Below are 14557 nucleotides of genomic sequence, written 5' to 3' on the forward strand. Positions count from 1 at the left end.
GTGTGTGTGTGTGTGCACATTAGAGAAGAGCACAGGGAGGTCCGGCTGTGCTTTTGAACAGATGATGAGCGCTGATTATGGCTGTGGGTCAGGCAGTTAAGTCAAATGTGCACGTTGTTAACATGTTACTCCTGATAGTGCCCAACCCCCAATTTCTCACTCAGTTTCACACCGTTCCTTCGGTTGAGGGTCACATGTCAGGTTGTGTGTGTGTGGCTTCCCCTTTCTGTTTGATGGGAGAATTTAAACTCACAGGAGGTAGCAAGAAGGTGAACAGAGGGCCAGAGACAGAGGGACAGAAAAAAGGATTTTACTCTTTCGGCAGTAAAACTGTACATGCAAAGATGTGAAGAAGGTGGAGGGGGGAGCCTGTTGCTATAGTAACCTGAGCAGCGGCAGTCGTCACGCAGAGGCTAATTCTGCGCTCTGCGAGAGCTGCGGAGTCGTGTGGCGAGAGAGCGGTGTGGCCAGTTACTCATTTCTGAACAGTGCTGTGGCCACTTTTTTTTCTGTAAGAGAGAGAGAGAGAAAGAGAGAGAAAGTGTGTGTGTGTAACCAACACCACCAATCCCATAATGCTTTGCTTCACATGTTACCCTGGGCTCAGTGATATTCTGATTGCTCCAGCTGCTCTGAGGCTGGACGTTGTCTGAGAAGTCTTGCAGGTAGGTGCTCTCGCTCTCTCCCGCGGCTGTGATCCTCTCCCTCTGTCTCTTATCTTTTTATCTCAGCTCGCGTGTTCTCTTTGTGTTGGTGAAAAAATTCACAAAAAGTCATCATTTCACAATTTTATTCTGTTTGTTGGGACTCATCTGTGCACTTGGGGTAGTTTTGGGACCAAACTAATTCTGAAATATGTCCTTTCCTACTGCATTTAAATTCCCTGAAAGGCTGTCGCTTGTTCCAAAAGATGAAGTCATTTTTGCAGACCTGGCATCACTTCTCTCTTCTTGTTAGGAGGTGTTGATGTGAGAATTGGCCCCAGAGTTGCTCTTTTGTTTAGTCAAATTACTCTTATGACTCGAGCAGAATGTCTCGTGTCCCTGTGGGCCAGTATAGGAAGGGAAGTTGTGCTTTTGAAATCTTGAGAAATGTTGTTGCAATAGCGTGGGGTGAAGGAGGGGGGGACACCTGCTTGCTTGTAGAGAGACTTTATCTTGAAGTGGTTTTAAGGAATCTTAAAAGCCATCATAATTCTCAGAGGCAGCACAGTGTCCGTGTCATTCCCCATGGGCTTTTCCTCCTCGTGATAAAGTAGGCTGGTTCCCTGATCAGAGCCCTTGTCACGGTGAGGCTTGCCAGAGTGGGCCTGGATAATTAGCAGAATGCTGAGCTTTGCTCTTGTTGTATTGCACCGCTGATGATTCTGAGACGGGCAACAGTTATTCGCCACTCAGGGCTGGTCTTAGTGCCTCTCAGTTTTGGATCTGAGTATGATGGCACAATGAGACACAGACAGACAGATGCTGCTCCCTCAAGAAAGCCATCTGACCAGCTAATGATGGATGGGCGCCATTAGCGTTCTGCAGCTGGACAAGTCCTGGTGAGGGTGGCATTAAAGAGGGTTCGTTTGGAGCAAATTCCCCTTGTCCTCACCTGAGAGGATTACAGAAAGTCCCCAGCACTCAAAACTCACTCCTTCTCCTCCCTGCTGGGATAAGTATATAACTGCCCCCCAAAAAAAGCTCGGAGGGCCCAGAGTTAATACCTAACGGCAGGCTGTGCCTCCGAATTAAAGAGGGTCAGAGGAGTGGAAGAAGTGCTGGGAAAAAGAACATTAGTGGGTGGATTTGTGTGTAGTGGTACATGAGGAGATTTTAAATATTTGGATGCTGGTTGAAAATGACTTCTGCCTTGTGTTCAACACCCTCTTCTGCAGTTGGTAACCAGTTCGACATTTTTCATTTTAATTAAAAGTGCATTACAATTTACTCCATTTCAAAATCAAACCAAAAGAGACAGTTCGGTAATTACCATCCCCAATGAAACTACATGAATTATGTAAACTACATTTGTAACATTGATTAGCTAAATTTAGTTAATTATACCAGTTACATCAAACATGCATTGTGACTGGCTCAGAGGTATGACAGAAGTTGTTCATTTCCCAGTAAAAGCATGTACAAGCATAATGTTACTCAGGAACAATACCGGCTGGACTGGTAGATTTGTTCTTTATTTGAAATTGAAGTTGAAGTTCCGTTGTCATTTCAGCTATATACATGATAGACAGTACATAGTGAAATTCAACAATGTCTCTCTGCAACCTGGAGCTACATGTAAACATATGAACGATTAGACAGTTACATACTGTTACATACTGACATAAAGTGCACGTATTCGACACAGACAAACTGGGCATAAAGTGCAAACAGAGGACAGAGGCAGTGCAAGAATAACATTTAACAAAAAACATGTAGACCACAATGAGTGAAATAAACTAGTGAAATTAATAATAAATGTGCAAAGTAAAACAGTGCAAATACTGCTGTGCAAAAAGGAACGATGTGAGGGGTGTGTAGAGTCCTTCACAATGCTGGTGGCTTTCCTGATGCAGCGTCGGTGGTAAATGTTCGTTAGGGAGGGAAGAGAGACTCCAATGATCTTCTCAGGTGTCCTCACTATACGCTATAGGGTCTTGTGGTCCGACACGGTGCAGTTCCCAAACCAGACAGTGATGCAGCTGGTCAGAATGCTCTCAATGGTTCCTCTATATAAGGTGGTGAGGATGGGTGGTGGGAGATGGGCTTTCCTCAGTTTCAACAGGAAGTTCATATGCCGCTGGACTTTCTTGGCTGCTGAGCTGGTGTTAAGATCCCAGGAGAGGTTCTCCTCTAAATGAACACCAAGGAACTTTGTGTTCTTGACTATCTCCACACAAGAACCATCAATATTCATGGAGAGTGGTCCTTCCGTTGTCTTCATCAGTCAACAATCATCTCCTTCATTTTGTTCACGTTCAGAAATGCATTGTTGACCCTACACCAGTCTGTCAGTTGTTGCACCTCCTCTCTGTACGCTGACTCATCGTTCTTGCTGATTAGACCCACCATGGTTGTGTCATCAGCAGAATTGATTATGTGGTTGGAGCTGTGCATCGCTGCACAGTCTTGGGTCAGCAGGGTGAACAGCATTGGACTGAGCAAACAACCCTGAGGAGCTCCAATGCTCATTGAAGTGGTGCTGGAGATGCTGTTCCTGATCCGGACAGACTGAGGTCTCTCAGTCAGGAAGTCCAAGATCCAGTTGCAGAGGGAGGCGTTCAGGCCCAGCAGGCTCAGCTTCTTGACCAGGAGCTGAGGAATGATGGTGTTGAAAGCTGAACTGAAGTCTATGAACAGCATTTGTGTGTATGTGTACTTATTGTCCAGGTGAGTGAGGGTCAGATGCAGGGTGGTGGTGATGGCATCATCCGTGGAGCGGTTTGGATGATAGGCGAATTGCAGTGGGTCCAGGGTGGAGGGCCTGAGGGTCTTCATATGTTTAATGACCATCCTCTGGAAGCACTTCATGATGTGTAAGTGCAACAGGAGAGTAGTCATTGAGACACGACACTGAAGACTTCTTTGGCACGGGCACGATGGTGTTGGCCTTGAGACATGCAGGAACAATGGCAGTGCTCAGTCAGATGTTGAAGATGTCTGTGAGAACATCTGCCAGCTGGTCTGCACATTTTCTTAGCATCTTCCAGGGATTTTGTCTGGTCCAGCAGCCTTTCGTGAGTTAACTTTGTGAGTTTTCCTCACATCTGCCGTGGTTAGACACAGCACCTGATCAGTAGAAGGAGGGTTGGATTTCCTTGCAGTCATGTCAATAAGTTTGTCGAATCATGTGTAGAAGTCATTCAGCGCATCTGGTAGGGAGGGTTCACTTTTACAGGTAGAGGTTTTAGTCCAGTTGTTTGAGACAGCCTGGATGCCACATGCGCCGCGTGTCACCGCTGTCCTGGAAGTGGCTGTGGATTTCTTGCCTATGTGCACGCTTTGCTGCTCTAATGGCTCGAGACAGTTTGATTTTAGGGCCACTATGTCACCCTTTCTGAAGGCGGATTCTCGAGCTTTGAGCAGCTCACATACCTCTGCAGTCATCCACAGCTGATTAGATCTTGTGATGATGGACTTGGAGACTGTGACGTCATCAGTGCATTTGCTGATGTAGCTGTCATGTACTCCTCCAAGTTGATGGTGTAGTCGCCATTCTTGCTGAAGCCATTCATGATTACTATAAATGCATAATTTTGCTGTTCTCTCTGGCTCTTCTAACCTGTTTTCCTGAAGTCAATTTGGAAGACGTACAGAATATTATCAAGAGGATGAAACCACCTACCTGTTTTCTAGACCCTTTCTTAATGTCTCTGATGAAATTACAACTATCTGTTTTAGGACCCCTCATTACCTCTCCCTATAAACCATTCCCTTCAAGCTGGTAATGTCCCTCTGCTTCAGGACCACCTTACACAAAACAATCAACATTAAAAAATGCCACCAGGTTTCCACCCTGCCCTCGGAGAACTGAAAAAGTTAAGAGTAGCAAATTACATTCTTATAGCAGCGGATGTAAGTTCTACTTTTCTTCTTGTTTCAAAGTGAAGTGATTGTCACTTGTGATACACAGCAGCACAGCACACAGTGCACACAGTGAAATTTGCCCTCTGTATTTAACCCATCACCCTGAGTGAACAGTGGGCAGCCATGACAGGCACCCGGGGAGCAGTGTGTGGGGACGGTGCTTTGCTCAGTGGCACCTCAATGGCACCTTGGCAGACCAGGATTCGAACCGGCAACATTCTAATTATGGGCCCGCTTCCTTAACTGCATTTGATACATTGGACTCATGGATACTGAATATATGTCCCTTGAACACACCAGATCACATTCACACAGTCACCTGTGGGATCCCTCAAAGGACCGTCTTTGGCCCTATTCTCTTTATCCTCTACGTCCATCCTCTCGGCCAAGTTATCAGCCATCATGGAGTTTTCTTTACACTGTTAAGCAGCTGTTCATCCAAACAATTGCTGCGACCAACTTCATCCCTACCCCCATTTCTGCCCCTTTCGTCATCCTTTGTGTGAGCCAATCAGCACTATGGTGTAGTAGCCTTGTGGGTAACAACCTGTTGTCATGAACCAAACCAGTCCTGGCAATCCGTGCCAGGTTTTCCTGATGTTTTTGTGTCCATTTCTTTATCCTTGAGTGTTTTGTTAGTAGGGCTCGGTGGGGACTGTGGCTTCACTTGGTTGAGCGACCAGATGGGCAGCAGAGGTAGAGAATGCTCCTACCTCTGTGTATTGGTAGAGAAAGGAGGCAGGAGTCTTAGGGTGTGTCATTTATAACTTTGCATTGTTATTTTATGTTAGTGGTTGTCCTCTGGCCAGCCTCTTCTGGTTCGGAAATGTTGTGGTCCCTGCCGTCTTTATGGATGGACGCCAGCAGTAAAAATAAATGTATCCTGCATTTGTCCTGTCACCCGATGAGTGGTCCCTGTAATGTTTCGCCATATCGTCATTAAACTCTTGTTTTGAGTTGGAGCCCATGACCTCCCTGCTGAAACAAAAGCACATATGACTAGCTTGTCACATACGACAAGCCTTCGACACCCTAAAGAAAAAATTCACCACAAAAGCTCCCATCCTGATCCCCAGCTGCCAATGGAGCTGACGTCAATGGAGCAGAGTTTACGATGTGGGAAACTGGGTGCTCCAGGCCATGGAGGAGTACTGTGATAGCCACAGTACCATCACCACCCGGAAGCAAACAAGGTTGGGGTTGGCGTCATATATTAACATCCGGCAGCCATGTTGTTTGGTGCCCACTCATCATTGGTTTTCCCTCAATGCTACCAGCCTTTTGATCCTGCCTCATATCAACTGCCTTGCCTGACCATTCTTTTGGCTTTGCCCTTTGCCTGATTCTCATTTTAGACCCCAATCTAGCCAAATCATTGCCTGCCCCATGACTAGATTGTTCAGCACTGGCCATTGCCAACCCACGCCATCCAACCATTCTTCCGCCTGCCTCCTTTTGCTACGAGTACGCCATGGTAACCACAGACTCTGTTATTACACTGTGTACTAACACAGTGGGGCAGTGGTGGCCTAGCAGTTAAGGAAGCGCCCCGTAATCAGAAGGTTGCTGGTTCGAATCCTGATCCGCCAAGGTGCCACTGAGGTGCCACTGAGCAAAGCACCGTCCCCACACACTGCTCCCCGGGCGCCTGTCATGGCTGCCCACTGCTCACTCAGGGTGATGGGTTAAATGCAGAGGACAAATTTCACTGTGTGCACCGTGTGCTGTGCTGCTGTGTATCACATGTGACTCACTTTAAAACTTTAACCCCACAGATCCACCGAACGTTCTTGCTCCCCCTCCTTGCTGTTTGCCTCTGTCACCCCAAGCGACTACGCCCTGCTGTTCACAGTTCTTCGGCATCCCCTCCAAGCCTTGCCATGTCTGCTCATGGGCCTTCTGGCCCAGGCCAAGAAAGTTTTGTGTGTTTGTGAATTTTTTTTCAATTTTTGCAAATTTGTTTAGGTGATTTGTAAAAGTGTTTTACACGTTGTAACATGATTTTCAATTGTCGGTCACCATATGTCAGTGATTGCCTACATTCCTCGGCACGGGTAGCAGATTGGCTCTCAGGTTAATTGTAATTGGCTCCTGGCCTAATCTTGTGTGTGTGCTCTCATTACTGGTGTTTAAAGGGCTTCTGTCTTCTATAGTTGTTGGATACTGTGGTTAGAAGAGGCTGACATTCATACATGCATATATCCTTTCTAAATTGTACCATATGTGACATTCCCTCCAAAAGCACTCCTGCAAACACACATAAATGTGTTTTCAAATACTGCTGAAGGATGAGCGCAGCCTTGGCCATCTTCCCTGCTTGACAATGTTTGGTATGGTGTTCAGGGCAAGAAAAGCTGACAAGTGCAAGGATCTGAGTAACATTCATGAGGTCCAAATAGTAGCAGCCTCTAGAGATAACTCCTTTATTTCCTTAAATACTCACGTTGTAAGTGAAAGTGAAGTGATTGTCATACTTTTAAGCCAGCACCCTTAGTGAGCAGCCATGACAGGCGCTCGGGGAGCAGCGTTCCTTTGCTCAATGGCACCTTGGCAGATAGGCCACCACTGCCCTGGTAAAGCTGTTTAAGCTGTTTATGTGTTGATAACTTGAGAAACTTTCCCAATTTAAAGATTCAGTATGGGATTTAAATATGGACTTTGACCAAGGCAAAACATGAACCGCAACCACTTCTTGGTGGTCTTCTCTGTGTGAGCTTTGTGAACTTTGTCTTGTTGAAATATATCATCTGACATGCTCCATGTACTCCAAAACATTGATAGACTCTTCAGATTGAAGCAGCAGGTTTCCCATCATCCCCATATTCAAGATTCAAAAGACAATATTTATTGTCAGTACAACAGTATACACAAAATACCGTGTTTTGAAATATTGTTTCACACAGACCCCCCCCATGGTGCAATCAGAAATGGTGGTAGTGGCCTAGTGGTTAACACACTCGCCTATGAACCAGAAAACCCAGGTTCAAATCTCACTTACCACCATTGTGTCCCTGAGCAAGACACTTAACCCTAAGTTGCTCCAGGGGGGGACCTTCCCTGTAACTAGTGATTGTAAATCGCTCTGGATAAGGGCGTCTGATAAATGCTGTAAAGAATATATATATATATATATACACACACACACACACACACATATAGTATAATATTGTATTGTATTGTAACATTACACAAGAGTTTTCAGAAGAATTTTTTTTAAACAAAAACTTAAATATTGTACAGACTATAAATGAGAATTGTAAAACAAGGACACTGAACAAGGATAAACAGGACAACATCATGTAAGACGCTTGTAAGTGGATATGTTGGATATTTCGAACAGGACACACAAGACAAGACAAACATATTCAAAATGGGCAGAATGTTAGGAGGTGCATAAGGCTAGAAGGGTATTGTATTTGAGTTTCTCAGTTTTTTGGGGATTGGTGATTGCAGTGCAGCTATATTCAGGCTTCAGGAGACATGTTACGTCACTGTTACTGTATATTTCTCTATAGCTATTCGAAACCACCTCTCAGGGCCACCTAAAGACAACTCAATGTATGACTGTCAGCACTGTGGTAGTTGCCCCATTTTGCTTTGGCCCATATATTTCCATGTAAGTGGTGTTTTTATCTTCAATAGATTACTTTTTTCTATAATCACATCATTCATCAGGACAGAAGCACTTTGCAAACATCTCCAAATTTTGCTCAGAGGGAGAAATACTCTTGGCCTAAACTCACTTTGCTCATCTCCAGCTGCATCTCTGATTTATGGCTTTTGATATCAGTGTCCAGGTTTATGCTTCTGGTTTTCTTCACTCTCTCTCATTTTTTCCATTCAGAACCTGGCTAAAGCAGATATGTTTCATGTTTCTGCTGGTCAGTGCTTTCATTGTGACATCAGGTGGGGCATGCTGAGGTCTTTTGGGGGTTTGTAGCTTAAAATAGCCCTTTTATTTCACACTTTGGCTCTCTGGATTGGAGCATCAGGTGTCCACATTTCCCCCGTCTTCAACTGTCCTCTTCCCCATTTGTCTTTCTCTTTGTGTCTTTCTCACTTACTTTACTTCTCCTTGTCTGTTTCACTTTTTTTCTCAGCCATTTTGTCTAAAAGCATGTTGAGTAAATCATTTATGATTTACTTGCTTATGTAGACAAAAATCATTAAAAGAGGCAGAGAGAATGAATGGCTCACTGCCAGAATTTATTAAATACCTTTTTCGTTGCATCTTATCTTTTCATCCTCAGGCCTGCTTGCACTTTCACTGTCAATATCTGCCTCTTACAAATGGCCACTCAAAACAGTTCCCTGATTATTGTACAGTATCAGCAATATAACAATAACGTTACCAATATCACCTAATAGGAACCCTGGCAGCTCTCACCGATTAATACATCAGACACACATCTTTGGTCTGTATTATCTTGAACCCGTGATCAAGTAATATGTCATGCTTGTGCTATAATATATACTATAATATATATTATATAAGATAATATATACCATTATAAGACCAAATTGTTCCCCATAAGTTCTTGAAAATTTAATGTCTCATAAATTAACAGGTCATTGGAATATATTATATTTTCTGCAATGCAAAATATCTTTCTGCTTGCATGTCTGGTTTATTAAAAATGCATTTAGATATTTCAAAAGCAAAGCAGACTTAGTTTGATATAAGCTTGCAGAATCACGTTATTGCTTCACTGGCTGAGTTTTTTTTTTCCACTCTTATTCAGTCATATAAAAAAGGGGCATTGATCAGTAAAAAGAGAAGCAAGGTAACATTCAAAACCAATAGATTTGATATCATCCCCTTGTGGTCTCCAAAAGCTATTACTCCGCACTACACTGCAATAAACATGAAAGCAGACCTTAAACCTGAACTAAATGTGCACCTGGTTTCCAATGGGCTTACAAGTTTTGTTTTTTTGGCACATCATGTGCAGTAATTATCAACCAAATACTCTATTTCTTTGGTGACCAGACAACCATTTGTTGCATGTAATTTCTGTAAAATTTGATGTTATTTATATATCCCAGAAATCATAATAAAATAACATCACCAGTTTCCTACACCTTGGGTGCAGATAGCACCGTACCCCTTAAAGCCCTTGTTCCTGAAGTAACTGAGGCAGCATTTCAACAAAAGTACAGTTCTGTTGCTGTGACAATTTATCTGAACTTTAAATTCATTTTAGATTCATGTTAAGAATAAGTTACTGTAATAAGTTAGATTGAAACATTTACAAACCTCAATATTCCAGCGCAAGTGACCTGCGACAGGGAATTCTGGGTAATAACAAGGGTAACTCTTCATGATGGTTTTAATTTAGCCATGTGGTTTTTAGGCTACAGCCTGTGCTTATTAGGTAAATCATCCACATGCAAATTTAGCCATGTGGTGTTTAGGCTACAGCTTGTGCTCATCTGCTGCAGTCATCCACATGCAAACACATTTCTCTTTCTTTCTCTTTCTCTCTCTCCCACTCACAAAAAAATGTTTTCTGGTGAATGAAATAACTAACCTGCAATAAAAGTGTAACTACATCTATGTAGAAAAACCTTTGCACACAAGGGGTTGTGTGCAAAAACCTATTGATGATGCTATTCAAGCTGAGGCAACATCTAACAATAAAACATTGAAATCTAAGGACACAGAGGACATGTTCTCTCTTATTATTATACTTTATATATTTAATTGAATATATTAAATATTATTAATGTGTTTATATGATATGGAGCTCTAAAATAACAATGTTCTATTATTTTAATCAGAATTGAAGTTGATTCTAACCTTGAAAAAGGTTGGCCTGAGAAACAGCACTACCCCGAAACCTCAGCACCCATTTAATTTATGAAATCCATATTTCTATTCTTGTACATAAACTATAAACAATTTATTTTTAAATTCCTAGTGAGATAACTCTGATTCATATACAATCATTCATATACAATCATATACAAATTCATATACAATCATTCACGCATATGCATTCAATGTGGAATTAAGTATTCTTCTACTATTCTACCCCATACTGATCAACAACTAAACACACACATGCACAGGCAAAGTCTATCCACATAAACACATGCCAGCTGGCGATGCATCCTTTTTTGGTCATAGCTCTGTGTGGTGCCAGGCCCAAATCCCAATTCCAAATTATTCTCCAAGGTCTTCAGGCTGGATTATAAATATTTATGCAGCCTGAGATTAACATTCACACATCGGCCTTCACAAAGATCCATCACTCGCCTGTCAGAGGCCAGGGACCTCGGTGTCTTTCTCTCTCTCTCTCTCTCTCTCTCTCTCTCACACACACACACACACACACCACCTCTTATAAACACTCATACACAGTGTGAGTGCAAACAGTTTCGTGTATGTGTAACAGTTCATACTCTACACGCACACACCGCACACACACACACTGCCACCAATAAACACACATATACAGTGCAAGTCCAAACAGATTTGTGTATATGTCGCAAAATTCATACTCCACACACATACTGTATCTCTGCCTCTGGCACTTACATTCAGCAGTAATACCTCCTTCCACATCAGCAGTATGTATTCAGGAGTTATTCACCATTTTTATGTCTTGTGCAGTCTTAGAGCATGTGCACAATAAGCAAAATGCCAGCATGAGTATTGACCTTTTCTGTACATTAATTTTGAAATAAATGCACTTCACTGCCACCGGATGGGAGCGTCCCCTCCCGGGAGCACCGTGCCTCAGCACAACATTTGTAGAGATATTGACCTAAAGATTTTCTGCCAGGTTGCCCAGATATTCTCTTTCGTGGAATACGTCAGATTGGCCATTGCAATTCAAGTTTGTGCATACAAATGCTAAATAACTAGAAATGGCAATGATAATATGCAGAAATAGCTGCACTCTTTTATAAAGTCACAGGTAAAAAAGTCTTCTGGCTGCTAGGAATGCTAGAGATAATGAAATTTCTACAACTTCTATATTTAAGGCATTTACCAGATGGCGTTGTCCATAGTGACTTACAATCAGTAGTTACAGGGACAGTCCTCCTGGAGACACTCAGGGTTAAGTGTCTTGCTCAGGGACACAATGGTAGTAAGTGGGATTTGATCCTGTGGCTTTGTTGCCTTTTGGTTTATGAAAGTGATTAGTTGTCACATTTGACACACCATAGCACAGCACCAACTGCACACAGTGAAATGTGGTCTCTGTATTTAACCTTCACCCTTGGTGAGCAGTGGGCAGCCATGACAGGTGGCCGGGGAGCAGTGTGTGGGGACGGTGCTTTGCTCAGTGCCACCTCAGTCTCAGTCTTTGCTCAATCTCACCTATCCTTGGCAATTCGGGATTCAAACAGGCAAGTGTCTGATTACGGGGCAGCTTCCTTAACCGCTAGGCCACCACTGTCCTCCTTATAGGAGAGTGTCTGAACCACTAGGCAACTACCACACAAGTATACCAGTATACATATGTGAAAGAGTTCATAGTGTTAGTCTACAGGTCAGTTTCTGTCACGAGACAGAATTTTTTGCATTTTTTTCTAGGCCATGTCCAAATAATTTAAGTTCACCTCATCATCTTTTACTTTCTTGTTTAATTCCCCTGCCTTTGAAAACCAGCTTGTTGCCAGTAGTCCATGGTGAGCCATGTAGATGAGATGCCTAGGTGCCATGGGGCATCCCCGGGTGGCACTCATTTCACATGATTGATTGGGTCCTTATCACTCACGGGTGCAGACTATTAGGGCCGATTGATTAGGACCCTTCAGAAGGAACCTATTAGACACTCTGTCTTGTGTTATTTTGAACCAGGCTTGATCAGTGTAATGCGGGGTTCTTTTTGTTTTGCTTGTGTGTCCTCTGGCCATCAAGCCATGTTTTCACATTCACTTATTAAAAGTCCCATTTTTTCACAGAAGTTGAATGCCTGCACTTCATCTCTGAGTTCACATGGCATGACAAAAGAGATTTGAAGGGGTCAGTAGTTGTGCATATCTTTGGGTAATCATCAAGATTAATTTAATTGTAAACAATCTATATTTTGCTATAATGAAACATTTAGATTATGACAGCAGTCCAGTAGAGGGCTGGATGATGAATATGAAAATGATTTAAATCATATGATATGATTTTAATTTCCTGATCTCAACCCAGATTTGTCCTGCTGCCTGGACAGTGTCATATATCCTCTCAGAAAACCCTGAATTGCGTTACTGGTACAGACGTAACTCCATTTGTTGCCCTGGTAACATAACCACGTCAGATTCCTGCTGCTGCTACTATGGAAATTTGAATATCAAAAAAAATAAAATAATGAATGCCAAAATTTAACCAATAATCAGTATTGCATATTTATTTTTATTTTTTTTTGCATACCTGATTTGCTCACCAACGTCCAGTAAAGCAATGAGTTCCCTTACAAAACAAAGTATATTGCTATGTACTAGAATTTGAATTGCAATACATTGGTAAATACAGTACAGGCCAAACGTTTGGACACACCTTCTCGTTGAATGTGTTTTCTTTATTTTCATGACAATTTACATTGGTAGATTCTCACTAAAGGCATCAAAACTATGAATGAACACATGTGGAGTTATGTACTTAACAAAAAAACGGTGAAATAACTGAAAACATGTTTTATATTGTAGTTTCTTTGCTCTGATTACTGCTTTACACACTCTTGGCGTTCTCTCGATGAGCTTCAAGAGGTCGTCACCTGAAATGGTTTTTCCCAGAGGTGTTTAGCACTTGTTGGGGTCCAGCTCACCCCAAACCATCTGGATTGGGTTCAGGTCCGGTGACTGTGGAGGCCAGGGCTCCACTTTTTGTTAAGTACATAACTCCACATGTGTTCATTCATAGTTCTGATGCCTTCAGTGAGAATCTACCAATGTAAATGGTATAAAAATAAAGAAAACACATTAAATGAGAAAGTGGGCTGTACTGTATATTTCAATTTATGAGAAATTTCCCCATATATTTGCAAAGCCTTTTTCAAGGTTTCAGGCACAGATGATAAATCAATTTAGAAAATTATGGTGTATGAGCTCCAGTATAAGAGCAGAGGCTGGAGAGTCAGTGAACTTGTTGTTCTGAGGTGCTCAACAACCTGCTGTCTTCCTTGACTTGGATTAAGCTCATGCCCGTGTGCCATTGCTCAGTTTGTTAAAATGCAAAGCATTATTTTTTTTTCCTGATACTCCAGTATCTGAATTGTGAGTCTGAAAGGACAGAAGGAGAGCGAGAACGAGAGTGAGAGAGGCAGAGCTGTTCCTGGTGGGGCTGGGTTTGGGGCGGGGCTCTGCTGCCTGAGTGGCGGGACAGAGCCAGTGGCAGACACTGCTTCTGTGTGTGTGTGTCTGAAATCAGCCAACAGGAAGGAGGGAGGGAGAGAGAGAGAGAGAGAGAGAGAGAGAACCGGGAGAGGAACGTGGAGAGGGAGAGGCAGGCGAGAGAATCGGCGAGAGCTGCGCCGTACAGCTGGGAGACTCCAGACAGGGAGAATGCGTGGTGTGTGTGACAGCGTGTGAGAGTCTTTCCCGTCCTGAAGAATGAGCCGCCCGACACCGGTGGCTACGATGCAGCCATCTGCCTACGCCTGAACACACACTCTCACGCGCACACACACACACACACATACACACACACTGACACACTCTCGCTCGCCACGCTGCTGAATGATGTGAGAGGTAAGGCTTTTCCTTTCAACATTCCTCACTCTGCTACTGTCTTTTCCGCTCGCGGTGGAGACATCCAGGACCACGGCTGACAGAGACAGCGAGACAGGACTTAAAAACTGTCTGAGTGTGTTTCTTGCATACAACTTTCCGTGCTGATGGCTATTTGTATGTGATGTGCCAGGTATATTCTGACGTCAGGCCATTCACAGATACACATGCATCATTGGATGCAGAGTTTACAGAAGGTCATAGAACCTGCAGAGTGGTGTGTGTGTCTGTGTGTGTGTCTGTGTGTGTGTGTGGTT

The 14557-nt window shown here is 43.1% G+C and overlaps 1 protein-coding gene across 7 annotated transcripts in view; it reads left to right on the forward strand.

Annotated features, from left to right (window-relative positions):
• Nucleotides 1-312: 312 nt before the first annotated feature.
• The window catches only part of LOC114768960 (muscleblind-like protein 1), a 77211-nt gene continuing 62966 nt past the window's right edge, over nt 313-14557 (forward strand). For 6 of the 7 annotated variants that reach the window (XM_028961532.1, XM_028961535.1, XM_028961536.1 and 3 more), the window contains exon 1: nt 13928-14261. The gene's annotated coding sequence lies outside the window, so the exon portion shown is untranslated. Of the gene's footprint in view, nt 666-13927; nt 14262-14557 lie in introns of those variants that run through there. The other variant, XM_028961534.1, reaches the window with a different exon arrangement.

This window comes from Denticeps clupeoides, chromosome 19, assembly GCF_900700375.1.
Source record: "Denticeps clupeoides chromosome 19, fDenClu1.1, whole genome shotgun sequence".
Classification (NCBI taxonomy): Eukaryota; Metazoa; Chordata; class Actinopteri; order Clupeiformes; family Denticipitidae; genus Denticeps; species Denticeps clupeoides.